The 19,517-nt window shown below is 37.5% G+C and overlaps 1 long non-coding RNA gene across 1 annotated transcript in view; it reads right to left on the reverse strand.

Moving 5' to 3' along the window:
* Nucleotides 1-605: 605 nt before the first annotated feature.
* Nucleotides 606-19,517, reverse strand: part of LOC131384250 (uncharacterized) — a 117,940-nt gene continuing 99,028 nt past the window's right edge. Inside the window, exon 5 of the long non-coding RNA XR_009214919.1 lies at nt 606-863. This is a non-coding gene — a long non-coding RNA (uncharacterized LOC131384250). The remainder of the gene's footprint in view (nt 864-19,517) is intronic.

The following is a 19,517-nucleotide window of genomic DNA, read 5'->3' on the forward strand; positions in this document are numbered from 1 at the left end:
TTAAACTTCATGATGTGTAGGAACCTCTATAAATGTGCTGGACTATGAGCACCATAAGGGCAAGGACATTATCTGTATTATAACCACCATGCCTGGTACACAACAGGTACTCAACTAAATTTGTTTAATAAATAAGTGAATTAATGCATATAATACCTAATTTCATGTTCACCATCAATTTTATAAGGTACCAGTTTCTAATTCCATTTCCTAAATAGATAAATTATGTAGGTAATTAATAAAATTTTGGTGAGGAAATATGTATTTCAATTATTTACTTTTTTTTTTTTTTTTTTTTTTTTTGAGAAGGAGTCTCGCTCTTTCACCCAGGCTGGAGTGCAGTGGCGCTATCTCGGCTCACTGCAGGCTCCGTCCCCCGGGGTTCACGCCATTCTCCTGCCTCAGCCTCCCGCGTAGCTGGGACTACAGGCGCCCGCCACCTCACCCGGCTAATTTTTTTGTATTTTTTAGTAGAGACGGGGTTTCACCGTGTTAGCCAGGATGGTCTCGATCTCCTGACCTCGTGATCCGCCCGCCTCGGCCTCCCAAAGTGCTGGGATTACAGGCGTGAGCCACTGCGCCCGGCCTCAATTATTTACTTTTATGGATATTGAATAAGAATAAATGACTCAAAATCTAGAAGAAAGAATGGTAATTGTATTTACAAAAGAACTTCTTAATTCTAAGGTTTATAAAAATTAAAACTACTTTCCCAGAAAGGCCATAAATCTCCTACTCCAAAGATGTTTTAGGCCAAGTAAGATGCTGGTTTTAATGAAGCTTGCCTTCTTCAAAGCAGGGAGATGGACACGCTGAGCTTCAACAAATAGTCTATAATTTCTCTTATAACGCTGCAATGTTTCCTAGAAAAAGGAAAAGAAAAAAAAAGAACATCATGCTTAATGGCTGATTTCTTTTGCTACAGCGACACCTACTGTTATTGCTGGTACTTTGTTTTTAAGAAAAATATGTGGAAAAATAACAGTACATTTAAGCTCTAACAAAAAGGCTGTGAATATGAATTTTTATTTTAGTGGTTAGGGATCTTTTCTAGCATCTCAGAAATGAAATATTAAAAGTAGAGATTCAAGGGAACTTGACTGTATGAAAAGGCAGACTTTATAGCTATCAGCACTCATCCATTTGAAGGAATACTCTTGATATATATAGATAGATGATGATCTAGATACAGAGATAGATATAGATAGAAAGAAATATAAAATAATGTATTATAAGATCTACATAGATATCGATAGCTATATATGAGTTTAGCTTTTCTACCTGGTCTTCCACATTATCATAAAACTACAATAATTAATAAGAATAAAATCACTCAATATGCATATTCTGCAGAGAACATTAGACTATGGCACTATGAAGGACAGAAAGAAAAGGATAGAGAGAAATGTATTAATAAGCAAGCTGGCAGATATTCTACGCATATGCAAAAACAATATCAGAATATGAGTTTCATATATTAAATTCTACAATGATTTGAAAGGAATCACAACTTGCAACTTTGGTCATCACACAAGACTCAAAAATAGCTAAGAAATATGAACCATACTTTTGGTTATATTTATAGAGACAAAGAAGAACACAGAGAAAATTCTGGGCAGATGAGAGGAGTCGAGTTTCAAAACAAAAGTGAAGTCAAGACTATTCAGTATGCATTAGAGACCATGCTTGGATTAATTTGCTTAGAGCTGAGATCCTAGAGAACTTCTAGAGTGAGCATTGAAAACAGTGAATTCATAACTTATCGTGAAGTGTGCTGAATGCCAGGCTAAAGACTTGGTCTTTCATTCTATTTAGTGACAAGATTTTGAAAGATTTTGATCATGAGGATGATACTATGAAAGTAGCATTTGGGGGATAATTTGGGTGAAAATATAAAGGATCATGAAAGATAGAGAGAAATATGAACAGCTGAAGGTTGCTGTACAGGGATGAGATTGTAAGAATCTGAAATAGGCTGGTTTTGTTGAAGGCAGTAAGAAAAAAGCATAAATGTGAGAAATGTTGCCACGATTAAGTTTAAAGGATTTGGTAAATAGCAAGAATACAGGTGTTTGGCTTCAGTGTAGATGTAGGGTACAAAAAGCAAGTAAGCAAATAGAATAATGACTCAGATAGATCAGCTGTCCTGCGGTCTCAACCTTTCAGGATGGCACCCAATGGGGAGGAAGGGTAAGTACCTCTAGAAGAGGGAAAAAAAATCACAGCAAAATTGTTAAGAATAGAAGAGCTGAAAATTACACAGAATATGCTATGATTGGTCGATTTGTTACATTACATGAAAGGATATTCTCTAAATAGTTAGTAATGACTGTAAGAGCCAAGCCAATTTGTGCAAAATCCAAGCCGTCTGGACCAAGTAACAGAAAAAAATAGAGAGAGAGAAGAAAAAGGAAAAATAAGCAAATGGCAAACAGCCAAGATGACAAGCAACAGAAGTGGCAGGGGAGAATAGAAGCACTGGAAGTGACAACAGCTATCACTTTGACAAAAGAGAAGAACAGAGTTAGCAATGGAGAGAGAGATGCTAGCACAACTCTCAACTCCAGCATGACTACAAAATTAAATGGGTATCATTTAATCATCATTATGATGACTGTTTACGTGAGCAAAAATTAAGAACCCATATAGTCGTAAGTTCAGATTTAGTTCTGAATGCAACAGACAGAATGCTAGAGCTATAGACATCTAGGAATGGGGGAAGGAAAAAAATTTAGTGGAAAGAAAATCTAAGCCATGTAAGTCATCTCCCAAGGCCCTTGCCGTCTGTCCTATGGAAATGTATTCCCCTAGACTTCCCCATGGTTAGTCCCTGCACAAATATCATCTCCTTGACCTCACCAGCTAAATTCACCACTCACCCACACAAGTTCTTTAGAGAACTTGCCAATACCTGCCCTTATTTTTCAATATTTTATTTTCTGCCTTGACCTGGAATGTAAGCTCCATATAAGCAGGCACATTTCTGTCTCTTTTTTTTTTTATCATTGCATTCTATAGCATTGAAAAATGTCTAAATATTTGTTGAATGAATGGATGACCATATTTTCACATTGATGTTCTAAGATCACACAGAACTGGCTGAAACTCTGACTTGGTTGTCTCTAGGTTTATAGTAGACACTTTCTTTCTTCCCAGCGTATTTTGGAAAATGTCCCGTTCCCAGTCTAAGTCCAAGTGGCTCAGGAGTCTGACCCCACCTTCCAGCACCAAGGGTGACATCTAATACAGGATGTGTTTCTCAGAGAACACAATCACCCTGGTAACAGTGGATTGCTCATGGATTGTCTTTGAACCCAAATCCAGTCAATTCAAACTCAGCCCCAGGATTTTTTCCAGAGCTATACAATCAGTCTATATTCTGGGGTCTCTAGAGGTAGAATGTAAGTGTAAAGCGACCAGCATTGATTTTTGCTACTGCATAGGAAGAGGCTGCCAGAAAAAGAATTCAACTAGGAGGGAAAGCTGAGAAATGTTAAATAAAAGAGAGAGAGAGAAAAAAATTTCTGATGACATGGTTTGAATCCCTAGATCCAAAGATGCCAAAATTTTAACCTTTTCCACTTTCCATGAACATGAGACAATCAAAATTCTTATTTAAGCTAGTTTGAGTTGGATTTATCTCACTTGCAATAGAGTCTGGTTAGTGAAAATTGTGAGAGATTGAACAAATCTCATTTCAGTTACAGTGCTGAAATATGGCTGAGTGATGGACAATTAAAGAGATATAATACTGCAACCATGTCTTAGTCCAATGAGGTTGCTATTACAAAATACCATAAACTAGGTGGCTAATCAACAACAGAAATTTCTTTCTCACGTTGTGGAGGCTAGGAAGTCCAAAATCAAGGCAAATTCAGTTTCTAGAAAGGGTCTGCTTTCCGGCTTATGGAGAGTCCTTCTTAGTGTGTCCTCGCATGGTAGAAGGGGCGAACGAGCTAAGGATACTAATCCCATTTGTAAGGGCTCTACCATTGTAATTTAATCACCTCCTAAAATCCCCTAACACCTCCTAATACCATCATCTTGGGGGTTAGGATTCCAAGACATGAATTTGGAAAGGAAGGATATAAATATTCAAGCCACAGCAAAACGGATACACTGAGGCTGTCATGGAGAGAACCATGAAGACCCTAGCCTGATTCACTGGGCCAATGGCATATCTTTGAAACATCAGGAACATTGTCTGTTTACACCCTGAACTAATCTACCCAATTAATAAATCACAGTTAGGTACAGACAACCTCTTGAAGTGTGAATTCCTTCTTTCATAAGCTAAGAGCAAAGAATAAAGCTTTAAACAGTTATATTCTCTCTGAAAGAGAAAATGACTGTACATAACTTGAAAAGAGCCAGACCTGGAAATGGCTAATGGATCAGCATGGTGTTCAATCTTCCACATTATTTGACATCAGAAGGGCAGCTGGTCACAGTATTTGTCATTTTTTAATCAACTACATATCGTTGAACATGACTTTACCAAGCAATTAGGTGAGCAGTTCCAGTGAAAAGATGAATGTATTTCCTTACCATGTGTTCAAAGTTACCTGAAAATAAATATAAATGTGTATATTGGGCAAATGCAATTCATTTATTGACAAGCATTTTCTGATGATTAATTTGATATTTCAAAATAGAACACATCAGAGAAGACAAACAGCAACTTGAAAGAAAATCTGAAAACTTTGAAGGCAAAGAACTATAGAGTTCTTCCAATAGATCCAGATTGAGGCCAAAACCTCACGCATCCCCTAAAATCCAGGTCAAATGTCATTTCCTCTAAGATGCCTTCTTGGTACCTTCTCCCAGGAGGGGTGATCTTCCTCTCAATCATGTTTCGTCCCTATATCTATTATAGCACTCTCCACAGTAAAGTAATTCTTATTTATTTTTCCCCATTTACTTCCATTACCCCAATAGCCAAATTGTGACCTTCTTAAAAGCACATCCCTGTAAACCTAGAACCTAATACAAACCCTAGAACTAGGCAGATGAACAGTGAGAAAATGATAGCCAAATGAAGGAGTCCAGTCTTTTTGAAGGTTCTACCTTGCTGTTCATAAGAGTCTACTTTGGTAAACCCTGCCATTATCTAGACAGTGAATCAAGTTCACCTATATTTTAAGGGAATAAAAGGGAATTGATTGTTCTAGTATTTGCAAATCTTAAATTTCTTATAACTTAGAAAATATCATCATTTTAAAGCTTCCAAAGATATTTTCTCCTTGTTACATACAGAATTTGAGCTAATTCATGGATGAATGAAAAACATTTTCTGTATTTTTATCATCATTTCATATGTTTAGTGAAGGTTAATTTCTGAACTATATGCTTAGCTGAAGACAGCAAAGCTATTCTACTGCTGTAATATTGAAGAACTCACCCTGAGGAAGCAGGGTTACTGGCTGTTAATATTTTTAGCATTTTCCTCTCTCCATTGTTACTTCATTGATTCAACTAATGAACCAGAATGCTTTTCACAATATGAAATGTTATTAAGCAGAGTTCTGAGGGAAGCTGATTCACCTGAAAAAATATCAGAAGAGTTCTAAACTTATTACAACATTAAAGATGAAATTTCTGTGATATTGCTCATACCTAGGATTCTACTCAGAGTCAAGTGTTTTAGAAAACTTAGAGGAAAGTATGACTTGAGGTCACATTTGCAGAATTGTCAGTATAGAATAAATGAGTGGTTACGAGCACAGGCTTTGAAGTTGGCATACCTGTGCTTGAATCTACCACTTGTAGGTATGTAACTTGAACTTTCTCTCTCTAAAACAGCAATCAAATAATAATAACACTGACCTCCTAATTAAATTAGGTAATACATGTGAAATAGAGCATTCAATATGTATTCAGCTAATACTATTAATGCTATTATGAATATTAATACTATTATTATTAATTTATGATTATGAAGAATTTTTAGGCTTTCCTCAACTGATGCTTGAGTTCTCCTAAAGAATGCATTCTGGCATATACATTAAAATGATAAGGATTATTCCTCCCTCACACCCATCAATAAACTACAGACTAATGAAATAAATTATAATTTCTGAATTAGTTAATAATAAGTAATATAGAGTTGGATAACGTTAAGAGATGAAAAGACGCGGGCATCTATACTGAGGAGAAAAAAGGCATTTTCTAGAAGATGAGGTAACCACTTGGTAGAAGGTTCTTCAGCTCAGAAATGCAGAACAGAGCTGAGTGAGTGCTCACTCCAGCATTGCCCTAGAACTTGCTTTCCTGAAAGATTAACTAACGCGAGCCTGTGTGAATGTGTGTATATATGCACGCACACACACATGCATGCATGTTGAATAACTCCATCATTTTTTCATAAAAGAAATGTGGATTATACAAATACAGGACTCCCAGGTAGGGTTGCCAAATTTAGCAATTAAAAACACAGGATGCCCAATAGGATTTGAATTTCAGATAAATAATAGATCATTTTTTAGTACAAATATACTTCATGCATACCCCCTACACCGGGTTGGCATCCTGAAAGGTGAGGGTATTCAATATCAAATTAATATGATTAGTCCTGCCCCAGAACCAGTGGTAGAAGAGAATAAAAGATTATGAAAGCACCCAATTAAATGGGACTTCCCAAGAAAAGGCCATAAAGAGTTAGGGACATAACCACCATAGCACCATCGGCTAAAAAAGGTTGCATAGTGTATTAGTCCATTCTCACACTGCTGTAAAGAAATACCTGAGTTGGGCCAATTTATAAGAAAAGGGGCTTATTTGGCTCACAGTTCTGCAGTCTGTACAGGAAGCATGGTGGCATATGCTTCTGGGGAGGTCTCAGGAAGCTTCCAATCAAGACAGAAGGCAAAGCAGGAGCAGGCACATTGCACGGTGAAAGCACAGGCAAGAGCAGGGTGGGAGGTGCCACACACTTTTAAACGACCAGATCTTGAGAGAACTCACTATCATGAGGACAGTACTAAGGGGATGGTACTAAATCATTCGTGAGAAATCTGCCCCCATGACCCAGTCACCTTGCACCAGGTCCCACCTCCAACATCAGGGATTACAATCCAACATGCAATTTCAGTGGGGACACAGATCCAAACCATACCACATAGATATTCTAGAACATTACCTCTACATTGTGAGAGCACAGATACCATGGAACTTTAAGATTTAAGTTTTTGGTGCATAGTGGTTCTTAGTAAATGCATTTTATTCAATAATTAGAAACAAAAGCAACATTAGATTTTCAGATTAGTTCATTTCCCAGAGTAAATGGCAGTATACTCTTGTGTTCAATTGGTACTGAAAAGTTGGAAGTTATTAAAGGAAACACCCTTAAATTCACTACCTGCTTTCATATCTTTGTATGAAGCTTTTAAAAATAATTCTCCTATCTATATCTAAGCTTCTTTGTACCTAGCTATTGTATGATTAAAATCTTTCAAAACCATTTCCCCCAGCCCTTTAATATTCTAACTGTCTGTGCAGAAGTCGAGCATATGCATTTAGAATTGAGATTAAATTCCCTGAATGCTTTTGGCATTGTGCAGCTTTGTCATTCTCATCAGTATTCATCACCAATGCCAATGGATAAAGTAGTTTTAAAAAAAAAAGTGAAAATATTGCAGCAACTGAATGATATGTGGGATGTGCAGCTGTAATAGTGACAGAGTTTGAAGCAGTCTTACTCGATATGACAGAGCATGTAATGCACCTGAAATTGGGCCCTGTGTAGTGACTAAGAGTTTCAATTTTCTGAGTCTTATAGAATTCTGTATTATGTTTGACAGCTCTGTTTCACACCAATGGCTGGTTCCATAATGCTAACAAGTACAAAGATGAGAAAATATCACTTAAAAAAAAGGAAGAATACAAAAGTTTACGCAAGCTTCAAGCCCATAAAACCTAATTTCCTGTGGGAAATTACCATTTTTCATATTGTTATGACATTTTCAGGATACTGCCACTGCAAAATTTGTTTCTTCCCTACGCATATATGGAAAAGGTCATTCAAGGGTATAGACTGAGGGTGAAAAAAGAGTGAGGCAACGTGTGGCCAGACCTGTCTGTGATCCCCCAGTGGCCTTTCTCTCTGTTGCCCTAACCTGCACCCCGTACATCTGCTGTTAAAAACCCAGGAATGTCACATTCACAGAAGAGAGTTTTTTTCCCCAATCAAAGATGAGTTTCTAGCAAGATTGAAACAGATGACCTGTCTCACTGGGCATTCCCTCCATCACTCCCTGGCAATATCCATACAGAGTGAGGAATTAAGTTATACCATTTTGCATATAAAAATGAAAATCCAGCTCACTTTTTAATGGGTTTTCTCTGTCTGGTGTGGTTCTTGTTTCCTCCCTTCCTCCTCCCAAACCCCTGTTAAATTATGCCTGGTGGGGTTCCCCTGCCATCCCCCATGCCTGTAATGCAAAGGGTCCAGCCTCCTGGGCAGCTCATTGTCCTCCCAGCAGGAAGTTCCCAAGGACATGTGAAAAAGTAACAGGAATCAGAATCTTGTAGCCTATTCCATGCTGCCTCTGCCTTCTCTTCCTTTTCCAAATTTCTTCCTGCTTTGGCCAAATCTACACTGGCATTGTAGGTTCCCTTTTTTTTCTGGCCTCCCAATTCTGCTGGTCTCCTTTTGTGCTGGCAGCCATTTGTCAAACTGATTAATTACTGGTAGCTACTCCTCTGACTCAGCCTTAGGGTCCTGTCTTCTAATTTGTTCTCAGAGGCAGCCCTGGGGAGAGTTTTCTGTCATTTCTTGAGTTTTATTCTCCTGGTCTCACCTTTCTGATCCCAAGGACTGTGGTGAACACCTGTTCTCCAGTACCCATGAATAATGACTCATAATTAGACAGCACTTCTTTAAGAGTAGGTGTATCATGAGGTACCGAGCCCAGGCTTTGAAGTCAAGCAAGGGTTCAAAATCCTGACTCAGGCCCTAATTAGATGAATGACCTTGGCAAATTTACTTAACCTTCCTGATTGCCAGTTTCTACATCTGAAAAATGGGGATACTGCAGCTGTATCTATAAGGAGAGTAGTTAAATGAAGATACAGATAGTACGTATTGGAACTATGCCCCCAAAGCTAGGTTTTCTCATTACCAAATACATTTTATTTTATACCTTACTAGCTTTCACCTTCTTTCCTGCAAGAATGTGGGATTAGAAAGCTCCTATTGTCCATATGCCAAATATGCTGCTATTGTGTACCCAGATAAACATATTTGGCGAGATTGTTGGCATACTCAGGGCAATTTAATGGGAAGAATTTATTATATTACAAACCATTGCCCCAAAGATGATAGTTGTGCTTATAAAATTCATTGGTCTCCTAGGTTTTCTGTGTTTATATTATTATTAAATGTAACTAAAATCTACCAACAAATAAAAGGTTATTTATTTTTTAAAAGGCAAAGATATTTTATTTAAAAGGTAGACTGCTTGCTGCCTATGTGCTTGTTTATGTGATGTTCCATGGTCACTAAAGGCAGATGCACGATGGTAACTAGCTCTCTCATACTGCTATTTGCATCCCCATCTGTGCTACACAAATGGGCACAGTGGTAAAGTCATTTGGTAAGTCATGTTTCCACAGAAATTTGGGCCAAAACGTACATCAACCATACCATGTAATAATGATATGGTAATTGTTTCCACTCTTCAGCCACCAAAAAATTACCTTCCTTTAGTCCTTTCAAATGCTTAAGGGAATCCCATGTGTCTGGGTCCTAGGCACTTCTTACCAATGACAGATAATGCCCTAAGAAAAGGAGTTATGGCCAAAAACCATGCACCATATTCCTTGCTGAGAAATCACTCCTGGAAACTTCTTAGAAAGTAGGTTTTTCAAAATGACAGTAATCTAAAATATATTGCCATCTTTACTTATTGAGGTTAATAACTATAACAAGCATAGACATTACACTGTAAATGTTTATTTTTATAAGGTTACTTCTATTAGTATTTATATCAACCATGGGTATTTGAAAACTTACTTGGTAAGGCTATAGAAGACAACAATAATATCTTCAATTATTGAACATGTAATATTATATACCAGATATCTTTTAATGTGATCCTTACAACAACTCCAGTGTTAGAGATTATTATTTTTTTCCATTTTACAAATAAGGAAACTGAGACTTACAGAAGATAACGTAGCTCGTCTTCACAGCTAGTGGTGAAATCCAATTGAATTTCAGTTTTTAAAGTTAAGGTACAACTACTAATCAAAACATGAGTATCATTTTGGTTATTTAGACAGCCAGTTCATCCTCACTACTCAAGCAAAGATCAAATCTGAAGGGTCCTCAGGGGTCACTCAAATTTATAAATGAATGTCTGCTGTTAAAAGAATAGAAAATGGTAGGGTTTGTGGCAGAACTAGAGTATGAGTCTTCTCTAAAGACATTCAAATTCAACATTTTTTTTACACTAGCAATCAAACTAAACACATCTAATGACTACATTCAATCCAGAGACAATGTGCTTAACATTTCAATCTCCAGACTGATTTAAAGGAAACATCAGCCTTGAAATATTTTCAGAACAAGCTATCTTGTTGAGAATTACTCACTCCCTGGGTGTCTCCCACGTATATGAGAAATATACATGTTAATGAACTTCTGTTTGTTTTTATTTTTTTAATCAGTCTTTCATTACAGGGATCCATTTCAACTAAGTCTAAGAATGTTGGAGAAAAAAATTATTATTCTTCCCCTATACAAATGTTCTACAGAAAGTAAAGCCTTCCTTCCACCATTTTCCTGAAGAGAAATAATATATTTTATTTTAAATTAGACAAATTGAAAGATATCAAACAAACCTAGTCTGGGATCCCAGCTCTACCATTTACAAGCTATATGAATCTAGACTTTAAACCCTCTGAGTCCATGGAATGAACTTGGCAAGAATGTAAAGAAAGCACAGTGAACAAGGAGAGAGCAAAAGGCAATAGGACTGCTGAGGTAGGTCCTGGACAGGTTATGAAGGTCCGTCCTAAGGGGTTTGGATGATAGTCTAGGAATGATGTGAAGACCAATACATGCTGTAAGCAGAGGAGCGAGGTTGTGTGGGTAGCAACATTCCCTGAATTACAGTTTTATCAACCATTAACCCTAACTATCCTGTGCATGGTTCTGAAATCTGGGCAGGGTACCCAAAGTTTGGAAGTGGCAACTGTTTATTAAGATCATTGCTCTATATATCAGGCATTTGTAAGTGTGTTCTACTTAAATATACGGTCTGTGCTAGGTGATTCATTAAACCCAGCATTCATAAACTTATGATGCTGTGTATACTGTATGTAAATAATATTCAACGTAAAGTGGAAACAGGAAAAAACACCTAAAGAAAACAAATTTTTGAAAATGTAAATAAGTAATCATGGTCTTTCATCCACTCTTCCTACATGCTGAGACTCCATTAAATCACTGATGTGAAAGAATTCTAATGAAATCTGCAACAATACTAACAAACACATGTACAATAGACTCCTTCAGTTTTTTTTTTAATGTGTGTTTGTCACTTCAAAAATATATCTTTACTACCTGAGGAGAAGTAAAATGAAAGAAGTTTGTCATGCTGCATGATTTTGAATTCTCAAATGTTCAGAATAAATTTATAATCTTGATACACTTTATTTAACTAAAGAAAGAAAACCATAGGCCTTAATAACAGGCATCAATGAATAGGAAACCAACTGCAAATTACCTAATTTGTTGGATTTGAAAGTATGGAAATAAGGGTAGTTTTAAAATCAAAGCTATTACATTAACAACACATCACCATACAAGAAAAATGTTGAGAGGTTGATCCCATTCCCACTCCAGAATGTACCTGAAACAGCTGTCCAAAGCAACACACAGTTTCAAGGGTTTCTAGAAGGTGCCTCCATCTAGAATGGGCCTCCATCATTGCCCACTAGCAGGAGTTCTTAGGTGTCTGATTGGAAATGACCACCCCTGTTGGAAGCCAACAACCTCTACAGAAAATGGAATACAGGTAAGGGGGATAAAGGCTAAGAATCTGATAGTGTTAGTTCTGTAGCTACACACCCACAAGCAGAGTCAAGTTCCTAGGACTCTTGGACAAAGCCACTTTGTAGCCAGGATTGAGAATCACAGGCCCAGAGGCAAATGACAGTACCGTGATCACAGCTGGAACATGCACTTTGCCAAACATGGATCACGGTCTTGAGAAAGAAAGCAGCTGGGGACTTTTTGCATATCACAAAATATGCACTATTGATTAAATAATTTCTAATTACTTCCCGACCTACTGGGAGGGTTTTCATTATATTTGGTTTGTTTTTAAACTTTTTATTATGGAAGCCTGCAAATCATATATGACAATAGAATAGTATCCTGAACTCCCAATTCATGATCAATCCTGTTTTATCTGTTACCTTCTCCCCAACTGTAGCATTTTAAAGAAAATCTGGAATCCCAGCTCTACCATTTACAAGCTATGTGAATCTAGACTTTAAACCCTCTGAGTCCCCGGAATGAATTTGGCAAGAATGTAAAGAAAGCATTCGATCTGTTATCTTGCTCATGTTTATAAAACATAATAACTCCTTTTTTAAACATAAAAAACCGTGGCTGGGCACGGTTGTTCACGCCTGTAATCCCAATACTTTTGGAGGCCAAGGTGGGCAGATCACCTGAGGTCAGGAGTTTGAGACCAGCCTGGCCAACATGGTGAAACCCCATCTCTACTAAAAATACAAAAATTAGCCAGGCTTGGTGGCGGGTACCTGTAATCCAAGCTACTCAGGAGGCTGAGGCAGGAGAATCGCTTGAGCCAGGGGGGCGGAGGACACAGTGAGCCAAAATCACGCCACTGCACTCCAGCCTGGGTGACAGAGAGAGATTCTATCAAAAAAAAAAAAAAAAAACCATAAAGCCATTATCAGTGTAATTAGCACATCATTGGGAAAATGTAAACTACATCACATACAGACCACAGTGGATACTCTTGCCCATGTGGGTCTGGGTAATACCTTTATGGCTTTATATGACCCCACTCTCCAAACTACAAAACAGGTTCTAAATTAATTTAACTAGTCCTAGAATGTATCTAGCTGTAGTGCTTTTGAGAAACTATATTCTTGAAAGCTGATGGAAGACTGCATATAACTGCATTTCAATCATTTCGGAAAATTAAGGATGAAGACCCTTTCAGATGAGGAACTGAAGATCTGGTGTAGCATTCTAAGGTTTATAGGGGATCAACTATCTCCATGATTATTATGTAGTGTTAAATAAAATTTATAGGAGGACATTGGTTTGGACTGAGCTCCTGCACTAGATGAAACAGACCAAACCAAATCTAATTACTCATCCTGAAGTTCCACACCACCACACCAAAAACAAGTTGTTTATCTGACCTTCCAAGAACTTGGGAGAGAGAATCCAAAACCCTAAGAACAGGTAGGTTTGAGCCAGCATGGTAAGGAAGTCCCCTCTGCTTTAAACTTTACAAAGAAAGTAACTTTGAAATGACCAATCCACTTTTTCTTCTCTGTTCCTGCTTTCCTCAGCCCTTTTCTGTCTGTAAAGCCAACCTCCTCTGCCCAGCTCATCAAAATACTCATTCTACTTTATAGAATGAGGTGTGCCTGGTTTTAGAATTACAAATAAAAACCAGTAAGATCTTTACACTAAATTTGTTGTAATTTTACCTTTTCACAATAGTAAGCCTGAAGCTACTGGTTATGCAATGATAAGAACATAATAATGGCTAATGTTTATTGGACAATCAATTTGTCCCACGCACTGTAGCCTTTACATATACTATCACATTTAATTACCAAAATGCCTTTCTGGTATATCATTGCACAAAAGTACACGGTGGGGTGAATGTATATTACTGAAAATGCTTCAACCAGACATTGTATACAATTCCCAAGAAAATCCCAAAAACTATGAGCAAACATCTCAACACTCCTTGGAATTAAATATAATGCTGACTTAATACCATCTATAAGGTATATAGTTGTTATATATTTATTATTTAATCATCTCAAGTTGGAATTTAGTTTTTTTTTAAATCACGCTTATATCATTAGGAATAATGACTTCATGTATGGTCCAATATGCACTTACACACATGGTGATTAGCCCATTGCTCAGAGCAGAAAAGGACAAAAAGACTGACTCAAATCATATTTGTTCATTCATTCACTCATTGATTCAGCAAGTCTTGCTAGATTTGCTGAATTTACTCATTCTTTCAGCAAATATTACTAGAACTGTACTACTAAAAAGCAAGAGGAACATATCTGACTTCATTGTTATTGTAAGCTTAGTAGAGAAACATAATTACCCACTGATGAAACATAACACCTTGAATTACTTTAAAAGTGCTTGAGGGAAAAGTAATTCCTCTATTAGGCAATCAGGCAGTATCATACATTGCAAAACATAACAGTTGTTGGTTAGTTTGTGTTTGGCAAAAATAGCATTTTCCTTGGCCAGCTCTGAGTGTAAAATATACAAAGGAAAAATTAATGTGGTTCTTTCGCACTTTGTACCTAAACGTGCGACACACACTGAGACATTTAGGAACATTTATTCAAAGGTGTCTTAACTCATTTAAAGATAGGAACTCTAAGAATTAATGAGATTATATGAGACCCAACTAAAAATATTCATTTAGTACCATATCCTGGCACTAGCAATACGAGCAAGAGATATTTTATTGGTGAGCATGGTAAGTTGCCCTACATATCAGCCTCAAAAGGCTCACTTATTGTCTCAGCCTGAATGATTCGTATAACTATCTATTGTGAAAAGTAGCACTTGCTATTATTTGTCCTAAAGTGACCTCTTTCGAGCTTTAAGATTTGCAAACATCAGTATTCCAAAATTTGGTGTGCTCATTTGTATGCAAATTACATGTATTTGGTGTGCCAGTTTGTATCCAATTTGGAGTGTATTCAGCAAGTATATAGACTGCAATCATATTTCCTCCAAGTCATCACTATTTTATCAGTCCACTTGTGGAAATCACTCTAACCTTGATTGATTTGGTTCTTCTCTGAGCATTTCTTGTACTAGTATGTCTTTTTAAAGTGGCAGCTATCCTACACAAGACCTTCCAAATGCACATAGTTCCAGTTTTTATTTAAGCTAGAATAACGTTCAAAGATATGAAGGGGATACGAAGACAGGGGCCTAAATAAATAATTAAGATTGTTTACTACCACTGTAGTAAGTATTCACATTCTGTTATTCTAAAATATTCAAAACACAAACAGATCTTCTCTGTTAGAAGTTATCTCCCTGCTATATTGTAAACTCCTGAATACAAGAAGCCATGTATATTTTTAACCTCCAGTTCATAGTTTAGTCTCAATATATTTTTATCAAGTTAAAGTTGAATTATATTATTTTGAAACAAGCACATCTTGTTCTATGCTTATCTGAAAGGTTCATTTTAACCTAAAATGTCAATTATACCAAAGTTAACTATTTAAAATTCCACTTGATTCCTAAGACCTCATCCTTTTCCAAAAAAAATCGGGAGATGAAGAAAATGTCCAATAATTAAGGAACAAGAAATATAAGAAGTGAGTGGACTGTTTGGTTTACAGACTGCATAGTCATCGCCCCTCCCACCCCTACCCATCCTTAGCTGGCTATGAAATTGTCTACTTATGGCCCACAAAAATAGCAATGTAAGCAAAAATACATCAATGGGGCTGACCTTTTATAAAGGAAAGACTCCTTACAAAATGAAAAACATTCGTTTGATGAAACAGGCAAACCTAATGGAATTTTGTATTTAAATCAAAGTCATAAGATTATGAAAGTAACATTGGATTAATGAAAACTACTGTGACCTTCTCTCAAAATAAGTCTACACTTCAGAGAATCAATTAAAAGAGCTTACAAAATGTAGACTACACAGCCAATGCCACAGAATGCAAGTCTGAAGAATTTACAGGGAACTAACAAAAATGTCTAAGTTGCTGCACTCGAAAAGGCAAAAAGACAATCGATGGGTTAATCGCTAGACTACAAAGTATAAAATATTTGCTGAAATGAAAACTAATTGAATCCATAAAGCTTTGGTAAAGGCAATCCTGATAGGAACTAACAAAGTACAGGACCTCATGTACAATCTAAATTCCGTCAGGCTCACTTTTCTTCCTTTGTACAGGAAGCTACTCACCACGAAGGATGCCAGGGTAGTAAGGAGAACAAGAATGCTCTCCAAAAAGATTTGGCAACTCTGCTTTCAGGGACTCTCTCTATGTGAGCCTGATATGCATGCACCCTTGTTTCTTTTTTAACAGTGTGATGTGAGAAGCAGAAAATCACATGTTGGTTTATTCTCTAGGTGATAAGAAAAGCCATCCTCCACCCCACAAGCTTTACTGATGCAGATAAGAATTATGAAAATGCATCATTGCTTGCTACTCAACAATCTAATCTTTATCAAATGAAAGAATTTGGCATAGGAGCTCGATTTTTGGACTGACTACTGTGCCAGATAAATCTGCAGAAAAGAACTTTCTCCCAAGTTTTGCTGTGGGGAAGAAAGGATGTTTGCCCCCAGTTGTAGATTCAAGTGAAAAGTATCTTCATGTGGCTCCTGGCATTTTTCATCTCCTTCGAGGGCTGTGGTCAAAATGGAATAAAGTTAGGGCAAAAGTACTAGGCTTGGAGGCTCCAATGCCTATTAGGAATCCTCCTTAGAGTGTGGCAAGGCCCTTACATATACTTCCCAATATTCTGCTAAAAATAAAAAGAAGTAGAGAGCTCTGCTAGAGTTGATACCCAACAGCTACAAACAAAAGCATGGGCAGAGAAGGCTACTCCGTATTTTCAGGAATTCAAATTTCTTAGTGTCAAAGTTTGTGGAGAGATAATAATTTAGCTAAAATCTAAAAATAAAAATGAAACAAAGCTAATGTGCTAAGCAAATCATTCTTTTGAAAAATGTAGTATTATTTCATTATCTAGGTAATATGCATTCACTATAGCAAAAAATTAGAAAACACAGCTTAGCAAAAGAAAAAATCCAAAATATAGTCTCATGTACTTATTGTCCAGAGATAATCACTAGTAACATGTTGATATACATTCCACTCTTTTTTTTTTTTTCTTTTTGAGACGGAGTCTCGCTCTGTCACCCAGGCTGGGGTGCAGTGGTGCAATCTCGGCTCACTGCAAGCTCTGCCTCCAGGGTTCACGCCATTCTCCTGCCTCAGCCTCTCCGAGTAGCTGGGACTACAGGGGCCCGCCACCAAGCCCGGCTAATTTTTTTTTTTTTTTGTATTTTTAGTAGAGACAGGGTTTCACGGTGGTCTCGATCTCCTGACCTCGTGATCCGCCCGCCTCGGCCTCCCAAAGTGCTGGGATTACAAGCGTGAGCCACCGCGCCCGGCCTATTCCACTATTTTTTAAATACATCTTACAAATTTTTTTAATAAAATGGGATCAGACCATGCATATTGTTTTATATTTTTTTCTTCATAATGAACACCTTTTCCTGCAAAAAACTAATATACAGGTAACATTTTTAAAGTCTGTGTAATATTCCCATTTATGTATATATCCTATTCTGCTTATTTCAACATTCCCCAAAGTATCTTATGTAAAACACTAGTTCCATAGGCTATAGTTTAAGTGTATTAAGAGGACTATAGCATGCTGCATCTCCTAAACATGGCTTCATGGAGCTCTTTTTCAAGGATCTCTCAAAAGTAATGTTCCTCAGAACACTTTTTGGGGAACATTTTCTAGGGTGAATTCAAGCACTGCTCTAAGTCAATACTAAGAATATTGGACTATTATTAGGGAAGGGAGTTGTCAATGGAAGGAATGATGAAGTTCGCAAGTTCTTGCCTCAGTGTGGAGTAGTAGAGACCGTGACTTATTTTACCCTGGCAAAAGAACTCCCTGCAGCTCAAGTTTCTCCAGGGGAGATAATACGTAAGAATTTGAGACCAAAGATTTTTCTTTTTTATAGATGGACTCTCACTCTGCCACTCAGGCTGGAGTGCAGTGGCACAATCTCGGCTTACTGCAATCTCTGCCTCCCAGGTTCTAGCAATTCTCCTGCCTCAACCTCCCGAGTAGCTGCACCTGCACACTGCCATGCTTGGCTAATTTTTTTTATTTTAGTAGAGACGAGGTTTCACTGTGTTGCCCAGGCTGGTCTCAAACTCCTGAGCTCAGGCAATCCACCCACCTCAACCTCCCAAAGTGCTAGGGTTACAAGAGTGAGCCACGGCGTCTGGCCAGATTTTTTAAGTAAGAAAAGGTAATTTTGCCTAATCTTGTCTATATTCAAATAATCCTCAGAAACTTGATGGGGATATCTTCAGCCCTGGAACACTGATAAGTCAGGCAAGTAAAGTCCTAGCTACCTCTCTCTGGAGAAATAGATAACTAACCTCTTCCTTTGGTTCCAGTGCTGCATAAGGTAGCAGGAGAGAATGTGTGAGGAACCCAACTGTTCTCTCTCTTTGGAGCTGACTAATATCCAGTGTAGATCAACAGAACATAGGAAGAATGTGTGCAGGGAAAATGGCAGCCTCACAATGTGATCCTCAAACAGAAACTCCCTTCTTGTGAGCAAAATCCCACGTGCAAGGCAACTCTCCTGAATTAGAGAGGCTCTCGAGCTCTACCTATAGTAGTCGTTTACAATTAAAAATAAGAGAGATTCATTGTGAAATTCAGAGAAAGTTCACCTGGGATCCTAATGCTAAGAGTTAAGACTTGAATCTTATGATGGCAGCATCTCAAATGGAGCAGGCAAAAAATGGTCCTTGTTGCTGGCCTCAGAGTAGAAAGAGTTTGTATACAAAGGTTTCTGGTTTTAGTTCATTTCAGGTATTTCCCAGATGTAGAGGTTTTTTACCCTATCCTCTTCCCTCCCTTTTTGTTCTCTGTTCCAGTCAAGGCTGAAAGACTTGCATATGAATTTTAGAGAAAATAGAATCTCAGGCAAAGTCACTGGAAAAAAATACTAATATCAGAATAGAATAGATTACACAAGACCAATGAAAGCAAAAGCTTTCAAAGGGTAAGATTTCCGCATGTTCTCACTCATAGGTAGGAATTGAACAATGAGAACTCATGGACACAGGAAGGGGAACATCACACTCCGGGAACTGTTGTGGGGTCGGGGGAGGGGGGGGGACAGCATTAGGAGATATACCTAATGGTAAATGACGAGTTAATGGGTGCAGGAAATCAACATGGCACATGGATACATATGTAACAAACCTGCACATTGTGCCCATGTACCCTAAAACCTAAAGTATAATTTAAAAAAAAAAAAAAAAAGATTTCCAAGGAGTATCTATGACATAAAGGATTTGTGTGAACCCCTGACCAACATCCACAGCAAAGCAGTAAGTAAGCTCTGAGACCCTGAAAGAACTTTTAAAAATACAGACAAAATTCAAGGCCAGTTTTAATCATGAAGTGCTGTGCTCAGCAAAACTAAAGCCATCATCTTTAGTAGTAGTAGCTTAAA

Source organism: Hylobates moloch, unplaced genomic scaffold, assembly GCF_009828535.3.
Source record: "Hylobates moloch isolate HMO894 unplaced genomic scaffold, HMol_V3 SCAFFOLD_9, whole genome shotgun sequence".
Taxonomy (NCBI): domain Eukaryota; kingdom Metazoa; phylum Chordata; class Mammalia; order Primates; family Hylobatidae; genus Hylobates; species Hylobates moloch.